Source organism: Lithobates pipiens, unplaced genomic scaffold, assembly GCF_037356315.1.
Source record: "Lithobates pipiens isolate NorthernLeopardFrog02 unplaced genomic scaffold, aLitPip1_a1.2 Scaffold_22, whole genome shotgun sequence".
NCBI lineage: Eukaryota > Metazoa > Chordata > Amphibia > Anura > Ranidae > Lithobates > Lithobates pipiens.
Window position 1 is genome coordinate 169,687,567 of NW_027507784.1, and position 13,255 is coordinate 169,700,821.

Consider the following 13,255-nt stretch of genomic DNA (forward strand, 5'->3'; position numbering starts at 1 on the left):
TGATATGTAGATCATGCCCCCTTGAGGTCATATCCACAGTAATCTCTAGCAACCAATCAACAAGCAGAAATCACGTGGTGTAACCTCTAGCAACTAACCAGGTTTTTATGGTCGGCATAAATCAGGATCGGGTGAGCTGCTCCCTCCAGAAGGCTATTCCTCCAAAGCCACCTTTATTGCTAACAGTTCTCTGTCCCCCCACGTCATAATTCCTTTCAGGAGCAGATAGTTTGCGGAAGAAAAAGGCAACGGGGAGCAGAAGAGCCTTGGGACCCTGTCGCTGGGAGAACACTGCACCTACAGCGACTTTGGATGCGTCAAATTCCAGGACAAACGGAAGAGCAGGATCATGATGTTTTAGCACAAAAGCAGAAGTAAAATTTTTTTTTAAGGGTGTCAAAGGCAGTTTGGGCTTTAGGGGTCCAGAGGAATTAGACTCCCTGTTTCATCAATTGAGAAATAGGGGAGATGATGGCCGGGAATCCTTCGAAAAAACCTACAAACTATTGAATCCCCTTCTTATACACAGGAACAGGCCACTCAAGAATAGCAGAAATCTTTTGGGGATCCATTTTGATGCCTTAGACCAGGGGTGTCCAAACTTTTTTCAAAGAGGGCCAGATTTGATGAAGTGAACATGCTCGAGGGCCGACCATTTTGCTTGACATTCTTTAAACCATTAAAATTCAGTCTAAGTGTGTTCATCCGAGCTCTAATACATGGCCCAACAAGAATTCTCTTGCCTTTGTGCTGTGTGTGGTGAACAGATGAGCTCGGGTGTGTTGTTATTTGGATATACTGTATTTAATCGGCTTATACCACACCCCTTAACTTTAAAAAGGAAGTCTCAGGAAAAAAAATAAAAAATCTTAAATTTTAAATAAAGACATGCGAAGCAAAATAAGGGTCAGCGCCCATCTGCAGCCCCCAGCGTATTGCTATGAATTCAGCCCCCAGCGTATTGCCATGAATTCAGCCCCCAGCGTATTGCCATGAATGCAGCCCCCAGCGTATTGCCATGAATGCAGCCCCCAGCGTATTGCCATGAATGCAGCCCCCAGCGTATTGCCATGAATGCAGCCCCCAGCGTATTGCCATGAATGCAGCCCCCAGCGTATTGCCATGAATGCAGCCCCCAGCGTATTGCCATGAATGCAGCCCCCAGCGTATTGCCATGAATGCAGCCCCCAGCGTATTGCCATGAATGCAGCCCCCAGCGTATTGCCATGAATGCAGCCCCCAGCGTATTGCCATGAATGCAGCCCCCAGCGTATTGCCATGAATGCAGCCTCCCCCGTATTGCCATGAATTCAGCCCCCAGCGTATTGCCATGAATTCAGCCCCCAGCGTATTGCCATGAATTCAGCCCCCAGCGTATTGCCATGAATTCAGCCCCCAGCGTATTGCCATGAATTCAGCCCCCAGCGTATTGCCATGAATTCAGCCCCCAGCGTATTGCCATGAATTCAGCCCCCAGCGTATTGCCATGAATGCAGCCCCCAGCGTATTGCCATGAATGCAGCCCCCAGCGTATTGCCATGAATGCAGCCCCCAGCGTATTGCCATGAATGCAGCCCCCAGCGTATTGCTATGAATGCAGCCCCCAGCGTATTGTCATGAATGCAGCCCCCAGCGTATTGCCATGAATGCAGCCCCCAGCGTATTGCCATGAATGCAGCCCCCAGCGTATTGCCATGAATGCAGCCTCCCCCGTATTGCCATGAATTCATCCCCCAGCGTATTGCCATGAATTCAGCCCCCAGCGTATTGCCATGAATTCAGCCCCCAGCGTATTGCCATGAATTCAGCCCCCAGCGTATTGCCATGAATTCAGCCCCCAGCGTATTGCCATGAATTCAGCCCCCAGCGTATTGCCATGAATTCAGCCCCCAGCGTATTGCCATGAATGCAGCCCCCAGCGTATTGCCATGAATGCAGCCCCCAGCGTATTGCCATGAATGCAGCCCCCAGCGTATTGCCATGAATGCAGCCCCCAGCGTATTGCTATGAATGCAGCCCCCAGCGTATTGTCATGAATGCAGCCCCCAGCGTATTGCCATGAATGCAGCCCCCAGCGTATTGCCATGAATGCAGCCCCCAGCGTATTGCCATGAATGCAGCCTCCACCGTATTGCCATGAATGCAGCCCCCCACATTGCCATGAATGCAGCCCCCCACATTGCCATGAATGCAGCCCACCACATTGCCAGGAATGCAGCCCCCCACATTGCCAGGAATGCAGCCCCCACGTTGCCAGGAATGCAGCCCCCACATTGCCAGGAATGCAGCCCCCACATTGCCAGGAATGCAGCCCCCACATTGCCATGAATGCAGCCCACACATTGCCATGAATGCAGCCCACACATTTCCATGAATGCAGCCCCCACATTTCCATGAATGGTGCCCCCACATTGCCAGGAATGCAGCCCCCACATTGCCAGGAATGCAGCCCCCACATTGCCATGAATGCAGCCCCCACATTGCCATGAATGCAGCCCCCATATTGCCATGAATGCAGCCCCCATATTGCCATGAATGCAGCCCACACATTTCCATGAATGCAGCCCACACATTTCCATGAATGCAGACTCACCATTGCCATCAGTGCAGCCTGATTCATGTCCCTCTGCAGCGTAGACAGGGAGGGGGGCGGGACGAGCACCGACAGACATACAGGAGAAACTCCTGTTTCTATGACGGCCTCTTTAATTGAAAGTCCCGCCTCCTGTGATGGACAAAACGGTTGTCCAATGGCAGCACAGGACGGGACTTCCTTTTACACAGGACGCTGTCCTGTATCCACGGCACTCGTCCTGCCCCCTCCATGGCAGCCAGCATATCTATCTTTTGTGGCCCCCGGTGATCGGGGATTCGTTGGGGGCCACAAAAGATAGATATGTGAACATGACCAGACGGGCCGTCCGAAACCGGAACGCGGGCCGCGATTGGCCCGCGGGCCGGACTTTGGACATGCCTGCCTTAGACTAAAATCATTAGTCCAAAAACTGTATACTTTGTTGTTCAAATTTGCATTTTTCAGGCTTTGTGTATAAACCATGTTGCCGGAGCTGCCCTAACACACACTTGACCTGTTGGCGATGGCTTTCGATGGAAGCTGAAAAGATCAAGATGTCATCCAGGTACATGATGACAAATAAGTCCAGGTAGTCTCAGAAAATGTCATTTATAAAATGTTGGAAGGTGGCAGGGGCATTGCAGAGCCAAAACGGCATCACTAGATATTCAAAATACCCGAATCAGGTGCGAAAAGCATTACATTCATTCGTCTTCCCTAACACGAACCAGGTTATAGGACCCTCGAAGGTTTAACTTATTAAAGATGACTGCCGCCCCAAGTCTCTGGAAAAGTTTGGGTACCAAAGGAAGAGGGTAATGGTTTTTAATGGTAACTTGTTAAGCTCCCGATAATCGATACAGGGGCGTAGGGTATGGTCCTTCTTTTCTATGAAGAAAATGCCAGCTCCTGCTGGGGATGTAGATGAGCGGATAAATCCCTTTTTAACATTATCATCAATATATTCTTTGAGTGCGACCAACTCCAGCTCGGTTAGAGGGAAGATCCTTCCAAAAGGCACTTCGCCCGAGGAAGGAGTTTGAGGGGATAGTCATAAACCTGGTGAGGGGGAAGAGTCTCTGCACCCTTCTTGCTGAAGGCATCCAAAAAGTTGTGGTAGTCCTCTGAGACTGATTGACAAGCATCGGTACCCAGGCACATCAAAGCTGAAGGCTTGTTGACAGTCTTTAGAAGGCAGTGTTGAAAACAGTATGGAGCAGGGAAGGTAACTTCTCTGGTGGTCCAGTTGATGTGGGGATGTGAGCCTGAAGCTAGGGCATGCCAAGGATAACTGGAAACAGGGGCAAAGAGATGATGTCAGGACGTAACTGTTCTTGTTGAAGATTGGAAATTATGGCAAGAAGAGTGGTTGTTTCTTGGGCAACCGGACCAGACCGGACAGCAGACCCATCAGCAAGATGTATAAGAAGTCTTTGAGCTTTGGGTAGTAAAGGAATACGATGTTTAGCTGCAAAAGTAGAGTCTATAAAGCAGCTGCATGCTCCCAAATCAACGATAGCGGGCACCTGGATGTTCTTTCCAGGGAGCTGCAACAGAATGGAAAGAGCAAGATGAGGAGAGGCGCTGGTAACAGCAAGGGTTTAGTCAGCAGAAAGAGAGTGCCACTTACGGATCTTGGCAGGGCAGGATCTCACATAGTGCCCGGGTACCCCACAGTACATACACAAATTGTTCATACAGCGACGTTGGCGTTCCTCAGGCATAAGTGTGGGACGTAGCATACCCAGCTGCATAGGTTCTGGTACATCTAGAGTGGAGACAGGCTGAACTGGGGGTGCGGTATTGGAGAAACTGGGCACTCTTGGCAACATCCAGGTTAGACGTGCTTGACCTGTGTTCACGCAGGCGTCTGCCGATCTGTATGGTTAAGTTAATAAGTCCATCCAAGGTCTGGGAAACCTCTACTCAGGCAAGTTCATCTTTCGGACAGGCCCAACCAAAACTGGTGGCGGAGGACGGCATCATTCCAGTTGGTATCAGCACTGCAACGCCTGAATTGTGCAACATAGTCCTCTGCAGCTCTGTGACCCTGTTGTAAGGCATTAAGTGTGGACTCTGCCATTGCTGAGAGCTGAGGGTCCTCATAGGTTTGTGCCATGGCATCAATGAATGTGGTCAGGTTAGTAAGTTTGGCTGTTTCTAGGAGGTGGTGCGCCCAAGTCTGAGGCTCATTCTGGAGTAGGGAGATCACGAAGCCCACTTTAGTAACTTCCAAAGAGAATGTCCATGGCTGAAGGGCGAAGTAGAGCTCACAGGAGTTGCGGAAAGCTCTGAATTTGCTACGTTCACCTGAAAATCTCTCAGGCTTGGGCACGCGAGGTTCAGGGGGGTAACATCACTACTGCTGGTGGAGCAGGTATGTTGGCAGAAGCGTGTGGCAACTCCAGGGTTGTAGCAGGAGGAGAGAGAACTTGAACACGTTCCTCCAGACGGGAGTAGCCTTCCTGAAGAATTTTAACAGCCTGAGTCAGGCCTGTCAAATGTAAACACAGTTCATCCATCGGAGACGCTCCCTGCTCAGGCTCAGACATGGCTGCCAGATACTGTCACATCCCTAACTGATGAGCCCAGAATGCAGAAGGAGACCTCTCTTGTGTCCCTGACTCGCGGCCCCTGGTAGAGGAGACAGGTGGCAAGGGAGTACAAGGTAGCACGAGTGCCTGGCAGGATCAACAGCCGGTAGGTGAATCAGGAAGTTTCCAGAGGAGCTGTAGCTGGATGAGCAGACTTGGCAGAAGACAGGAACCAGCTGGAACCAGGGATCACACACTGGAACAGGTAAGTATCACTTGGGTATAGGTAACAAATGCAGGAGACAGAGACAGAGTCACAGGACAGGCCGGGTCAGTAACAGACAGGCACGGATGGATCAGAGGATGAGGCGGGTGCAGATTTGTAGACAAGCCGGAGGTCAGAGGCAGGCGGAAGGCAGAGGAGGTTACAGGTCAAGTCGGGTATACACAAGATCATATCAGGTGAACAGGTAAGGCTCAGGAACCCTGTAGCCCAGGCAGAAATGACTGAGGGGGAGTAGCTTAGAGTGTTTAAATAACCCACCTGGCGTGCATGCACCCAGGCGCCCACAAACGTGCACAGGCAGGAGAGGAACCACTGTTCCCAGCCAATCTTTCCTGACACCAGGAAAATGCAACTCTTGCTCCTCCTCCAGGCAATCTCTCGTTGATGTATTTCAAAAGCTCTTGATTACCACAGTAGAGGCTCTCCTCAGGACTACAGTTTCCACAGTGCAGCGCTGCCTGACTCAGTCTGTGGAATTATTCCTGCTTAGCAGTTCCCTACTCTCGTTGGAAACACCCACCAACCAGTTCAGCACTGCAGGGAATTAGCTATAGAAAGCAGCTGCAGCCAAAGTTTCACTCACTCTCTTCTTAGCCAAGCACCTGGCTACAGAAATAATACAGTGGTAGTAGCCACTAACACATCTTTTAGACACTGACATTCCATATCATATAGTTGTGAGTATGTTATAAAGCATTAGCAGAAAGGGAGTCTTTAGTAGACAGTAATAGGTATTCAGTACAGTAGCTCTTCTCTTCAACGGGTTTTACAATCATCATCGGGAAGATAGCACTACTTATACAGTATATAGATCTGTCATATATTAAAAGCAAAATATGCTTAATTTACATAAGTATTTACATAAGTATATACACATTGTGACCAAGCACAATATATACCCCTTCAACCCACCACAAGGCCCCTTCTGGGCCTTGGGGTTGACTATCCTTGGGTAATGACCAGTGACACCTCAAGGGACCCTCTGAGTAGGCTCAATACATGAGTATACGTCAAGTGGTCCTTTGAGGCGTCACTGGTCACCACCCAAGGATAGCCAGCACCAAGGCCCAGAAAGGGCCTTGTTGTAGCCCGCAGGAGGATATATTGTGTTCAGTCACAAAGTGTATATATTTATGTATCTTTGATCTTATTTTGCTTTTCTTGACAGATCTAAATATAAGTAGTGATATCTTGTTGATGAAGCTCATCGTGAAATGCATTGAAGAGAAGAACTTCTGACCAATTGCGCTGAATACCTATTAATGGCCGCTAAAGACTCCCTATCTGTTAACAGTTTATAACATACTCACACAGCAAGTATATGTTCTGGAATGGCAGTGTCTAAAAGATGGGTTGATGGCTACTACCACTTTGACCTTTCTATATAATAATAATATATATGTTTATTACAATCTGACTTTTCTATGTTTGGATCTAGCAACAACTATATGTTACCAGTCTAACTGACACTGCATTATTAAAACAGCAATGCTCAATATGTAGATTGCAAAATTCTGCTTACGTGCTTGTCATGGTAATTGGGTGGGGGAGCAATGGTCTTACTTTGTCAGCAATCATGAAGTCATTTATTAGCCAGCATGACTTTCTGGCACCATTCACACCTAAGCATTATGTAGCTCGAAGCTCCAAAACACTCAGCATCCAAAATCCTATGTGTAACGGCTCCCCTAATATAAAGGGGCTTAACGCCGTTTACGATGTTCCCTCTTCTGGACACACATCCACTCGCTGCCAATATCCACAGCTAAACGACCCTTTCCTATAGGAGCCGACCCCTCTGGCAAAGAGACGAGACGCACTCTGTCCCTTCTGTAGTAGGAATGACTTTATTAAAAACCAACATTGTATATTTATACACAATTCAAGGCACATGCTTTAACATGAACAAGAGCCCAGCTCCACCCACACATCCCAAGACGTCTGCTATGCTTCAAACGATCCCACCCAATACACATCTTTTCCACAAAGGGTTAGCAGCCAGACTGTCTGGCACTTTACAATACACACAAGAATAGACTTAAATGAACAATAGAAATGCAAAACAACTTAATTCCTCACAGCAATGACACTTAACCCCCACATACAATATACATCCAACTTATCCACAATGTATTATACAGCCTTGAATATGGCTATCACAGACCATATCGGGGGTTTCTTTTATTCACCCTGTGTCCAAAGTGACCCCACTGTCACACATCTCCCCTTTCGGCAGGGGACTAACAGAGGAGGGAACCCCAGACGGGTTGACTCCGCAGTTAGTCCATGGGTCCATTCTTCCAATATTGGATAACCCATCAACATTGCACTAGGAGCCCGGGAGGGCGTCGGTTTGCCGGGACAACCCATCAGCATTGCCATTTTGCTTACCGGGTCGGTAGAAGTTGTAAGGTTGTAGGGCTAAGCTCCACCGCAACAACCTGCCATTATCTCCGGAGACCCGGTTAAGCCAGACCAATGGGTTGTGGTCGGTGACCAGTGAAAATTCCTGTCCGTATAAGTAAGGGTTCAGCTTTTTAAGGGCCCAGACCAGGGCCAAACACTCCTTCTCCACTGCCGCATAGCTCACTTCCCGGGGTAATAGTTTTCTACTCAGGTATGCGACAGGGTGTTCTCCTCCATCCTCCCCAACTTGGCTCAGCACCGCCCCCAGTCCAAACATGGAAGCATCTGTGTGGACAAGAAAACGCTTGTTAGGTACTGGGGCAGCCAAGACAGGGGCATTTACAAGTGCTTGCTTGAGGGCTAGAAACGCGGATTCACAAGCTGGAGACCAGAGGACTTGACTAGGTAAATTCTTTTTCGTCAGGTCAGTCAGGGGTTTGGCGATAGCACTATAATTAGGGACAAAACGTCGGTAGTACCCTGCAGTTCCCAAGAAGGCCAAGACCTGGGTCTTAGTACGGGGTGTGGGCCAGTTAGCTACTGCCTCTACCTTGGCTGGCTCGGGTCTCTGGTTCCCACACCCCACTCGGTGCCCCAGGTACTGCACCTCCGCCATCCCTAGATGGCACTTGTCTGGTTTCAAGGTCAGGCCTGCGGCCCGAATTTTGTCCAGAACCACTCCTACGTGAACCAGGTGCTCCTCCCAAGACCCACTGTAGATCGCAATGTCATCCAGATATGCACATGCAAAATCCTGGAAGCCATCGAGGAGCCTATCCACCATACGTTGGAAGGTCGCCGGGGCATTTTTCATTCCAAATGGCATGACCTTAGACTGGTACAGGCCAAATGGGGTAACATATGCCGACTTGGGGATAGCATCCTCGGCCAGGGGGATCTGCCAATAACCTTTACACAGGTCTATTGTAGTTAAATAACGTCCCCTGGCTATACGATCTAGTAGTTCGTCTACCCTGGGCATCGGGTAGGCATCGGTGGTGGTCTTCTCGTTGAGTCGCCTGTAGTCCACGCAGAACCGGGTAGTCCCGTCTTTTTTAGGCAACAGGACTACAGGCGAGGCCCAAGGGCTGTCAGAAGGCTCAATGACTCCTAACTGAATCATCTCCTGTATCTCCTTCCGCATTTCCTCTCGGACTGCTTCAGGGATACGGTAGGGGGGCTGGCGGAGGGGTGCTTGTCCAGGGGTCTCTACCTTATGTACAGCCAAGGTCGTATAGCCCGGTCTTTGGGAGAACGTCGCCTGTTTCTCCCACAGAAGCCGCTTAGCCTGTTCCTTCTTTGTGGGGCTTAACCGGTCTCCTAGCTGTACAAGGCTAATGAGGTCGGTCTGGGGCTCTCTCTCTAGTAAGTCAGGGAGGGGTAAACCTTCTGAGTCATCCGCAGCAGGGGCACATACTGCAGCAACATCCTCCTGCCGTTCCTGATACTCCTTCAGCATGTTCACATGAAAGGTTCGCTGGATTCTTTCATCTGCACAGCTGGCAATGACATAGGTAGTATCACATACCTGGGCTACTACTTTATACGGGCCCTGCCAAGATGCCTGCATCTTGTCGGTCTTCACAGGCTTGAGCACTAAGACCTTCTGCCCAACCTGGAAGACCCGCTGTCGGGCCCCCCGGTCGTACCATCTCTTCTGTCTTCCCTGGGCCGCCTGGAGATTCTCTCTTACCATCAGAGACAGTTGCTCCATGCGGTCCCTGAGTTCCAGAACATAGGGTACTATGGGGGTCCCTTCTTGCTCTGTCTCTCCCTCCCAGTGTCCTCTGATGAGATCGAGGAGTCCGCGGACCCTTCTCCCATAGAGTAACTCGAAGGGCGAGAACCCAGTAGATTCCTGGGGTATCTCTCTGTACGCAAATAACAGGTGAGGCAGGAATCTCTCCCAGTCTCTGCAAGAGTCCGAAAAGGTCCTTAGCATTTGCTTGAGGGTCCCGTTAAAGCGTTCGCAGAGACCATTAGTCTGGGGGTGGTAGGGGGAGCTCAGTAAGGGCTTAATATTGCACACCTTCCACAACTGCCGGGTGAGTACCGCGGTAAACTGGGTTCCCTGGTCAGAGAGAATCTCTTTAGGGAACCCCACTCTGGTAAAAATCTTAACCAGGGCATCAGCTACTGTCTCTGCTTCAATGTTGGACATAGCTACTGCCTCTGGGTAACGGGTGGCGTAGTCCACCACGGTGAGAATATACTTCTTTCCGGATGGACTAGGCCGGGCCAGGGGACCCACAATGTCAACGGCTATGCGGTAAAAGGGCTCCCCAATAATAGGCATGGACATGAGTTTAGCCTTAGGGTGCTCCCCCCTCTTCCCTATCCGTTGACATGTGTCACACGTTTTGCAGTATTGTCGCACATCCTGGCTAAAATTGGGCCAGAAGAAATTCTGTGTGATCCTATGGGCCGTGCGACGGAACCCTAGATGTCCCGCTAGCGGCACATCATGCCCGATTCGCAGAATCTCCAGCTGGTATTTCTTAGGTACCACCAGCTGTCGTTTCTGCGAAGGGGCCTTACTTCTCTGAGATGGCTTAGGGATCCTATACAGTCTATCCCCATCCCATTCAAACAGCTCCCCATCTATTCCCCTTTCCTGAGTATCTGCCTTAGCCCTATACTTGTGTAAGGTCGGGTCCTCCCGAGTTTCCCTCCCGAATGCTTCTGGGGTATCCCAGCCTAGGCGCGCCTGATCTAAGGTACGTGCCGGGGATGATAGTCTCACCTGGGTCTCTGCCCATCGGGGTGTAAGCAGAAAATAGGGGGGCCAAATCATTCCCCAGTAGTACATCCGCAGGCAAGTCCTTCATCACCCCCACATTCACGTGTCCCGAACCAACCCCCCAATCCAGGTGAACACGGGCCACGGGTAGCCGGAAGATGGTACCTCCCGCTACTCTTACGGCTACAGTGTCTCCGGTGTGTTGGCTCTCTGGGATGAGGTTCTTCCGTAGTAGGGTCATGGTAGCGCCGCTATCACGTAAGCCATTGGCTACCGTTCCATTAACCCGGACCGTCTGCATGTGTTGTTGCCTGTTGTCCCGGTTAGCTGCTTGTATTGGATCAGCCTCGTGCAGGACGCCCCAATGTTCTTCCCCCTCAACGCAGTGGGCCGCAGGCATGGGTGTGCGGGGGCTCCCCCTTGCTGGTTGTCTCCATGACTGGGACTGGATGGCTGGATTTAATGGACAGTCTGGCTTTTTGTGCCCTAGCTGTTTACATCCGAAACACCTGATGGGTTGTGCATAGTCCTAGGAGTTGAACCTGGGCTGCTGAGGATAAGTGGCCGCTGGGGTTGGTGCTGAAGCTGTGTTAGAGGCTGATAAACTGGGCCGAGATGGTGGATAGCGCTCGCTTCCGCCTGACCTTCGAGAGTCCAGATATTCATCGGCCAAAGTAGCCGCTTGCTGTACAGTCCGTGGTTGCTTATCTCGTACCCAATCCCGTAGTACCGGAGGGGTGTGGTTAAAGAACTGTTCTAAAAGTACTAGTTGGGTGATGTCCTCTATGGTATGAGCGTGGCTTTCCTGGATCCAGCCCTTAAGGTCTCGCTGCAGACGATGTGCCCACTCCACGTATGTTATGTGGGTTTGTTTCCGAGATTTTCGAAACGTAATCCGGCTGGCTTCGGGTGTAATGGCAAATCGGGCTAGCAGAGCTTCTTTTACCCGATCATAGTCTTTAGCGTCCTCATCCTCCAGGGCCCGATACGCATCCGCCGCTCTGCCAGTTAAATTACTTGCCAGTAAGACGACCCAATCTTGGGGCAGTACTTCATGTATCTGGCATAGTCTCTCAAAGTCCTGCAGGAATGCTTCAATTTCCTCCTCTCCCTCCTTAAATAGTTTGAATGCCCGAAAGGGCAACTTACGGACAGGCGCTGCATCTTTAAGTGTCGTCTCCGATTGCCGTATTTCTGCCATTCTCTGTTCATGTTGCCGCTCTAGTTCTCTCTCCTGTCGCTCATCCTGCAGCTGGATGTCTCTAATGGCATTCTGTATGGCGGTCTCTGATGGGTTAGCACCATATAATGCCACCCGCTGTCGAACTCGTTGCTGAAACAAGTCTTCAACTGACCGGGGTCCTGCATCACCATCCCTCTGATCCATCTCGGTTAGTTCCCTGATCAAGGTGGCCTTGTTCTTTGTCCCACTGGTCCCTCCACGGCTCTCAAGTAAGTCTTTCAGTGCGGCTTTCCTGCAGGCTGCATAGCTGGTCATTTACTGTGGTGGTTTGAAGTGTCCCAGTAACTGGAGGGAAGATCCCGCTGCTGCCACCAATGTAACGGCTCCCCTAATATAAAGGGGGTTAACGCCGTTTACGATGTTCCCTCTTCTGGACACACATCCACTCGCTGCCAATATCCACAGCTAAACGACCCTTTCCTATAGGAGCCGACCCCTCTGGCAAAGAGATGAGACGCACTCTGTCCCTTCTGTAGTAGGAATGACTTTATTAAAAACCAACATTGTATATTTATACACAATTCAAGGCACATGCTTTAACATGAACAAGAGCCCAGCTCCACCCACACATCCCAAGACGTCTGCTATGCTTCAAACGATCCCACCCAATACACATCTTTTCCACAAAGGGTTAGCAGCCAGTCTGTCTGGCACTTTACAATACACACAAGAATAGACTTAAATGAACAATAGAAATGCAAAACAACTTAATTCCTCACAGCAATGACACTTAACCCCCACATACAATATACATCCAACTTATCCACAATGTATTATACAGCCTTGAATATGGCTATCACAGACCATATCGGGGGTTTCTTTTATTCACCCTGTGTCCAAAGTGACCCCACTGTCACACTATGTATTTCAATAGTGACTGTTCACATATGTGCGCCTGCAGTTGAAAGCCTGATGCTACAAGAGCTACTTGAGGCAGGACTGGGTGCCATTTCTAGCCTGTAAAAGCTGGTCTCCTTCCCCTAGTGTTTTCCATTGGCTAAAACAAAAATGCTTTAAGCCCGAATACACATGCAACATGCTTGAAATATGCTTCTAAAATGCTCAAATATAAACACTGAAAATCACTCTTCTCAGGTGTGAATTCTCCTTAAAGTAGAACTCTAGACAAAACTCTTTTCTTCATTTGGGATAGAGTAAGGGAGAGGTTATAACCTCTGTCAGACTTTTTTCACCATCTGTGTCCCGTTGTGAAAATTTCCCTTCACTTCCTGTCCCATAGCCAAACAGGAAGTGAGAGGAAATCTCTGCAAGTTAAGGCAATTCTTTGCGAACCCCTAGGTCCCCAGAACTAAGGTTCCCATTGGAAGATTTACCCTCTCTTTTATCCTCACTTTTCTGGGTTACAACTCAAAATGTGTTATATTCTTTTACTTTCAATGATAATGGTAAACAGGACAAATAGAGAGGGTGTATCTCCTCTAAAGTAGAAATATAGGCAAAACTTAACTTT

At 49.6% G+C, this 13,255-nt stretch overlaps 1 protein-coding gene across 4 annotated transcripts in view; it reads right to left on the bottom strand.

The window, feature by feature from the left end:
* Positions 1 to 13,255, bottom strand: part of LOC143924347 (caspase-8-like) — a 105,092-nt gene that overhangs the window by 40,652 nt on the left and 51,185 nt on the right. The gene's annotated exons all lie outside the window — the stretch shown is intronic.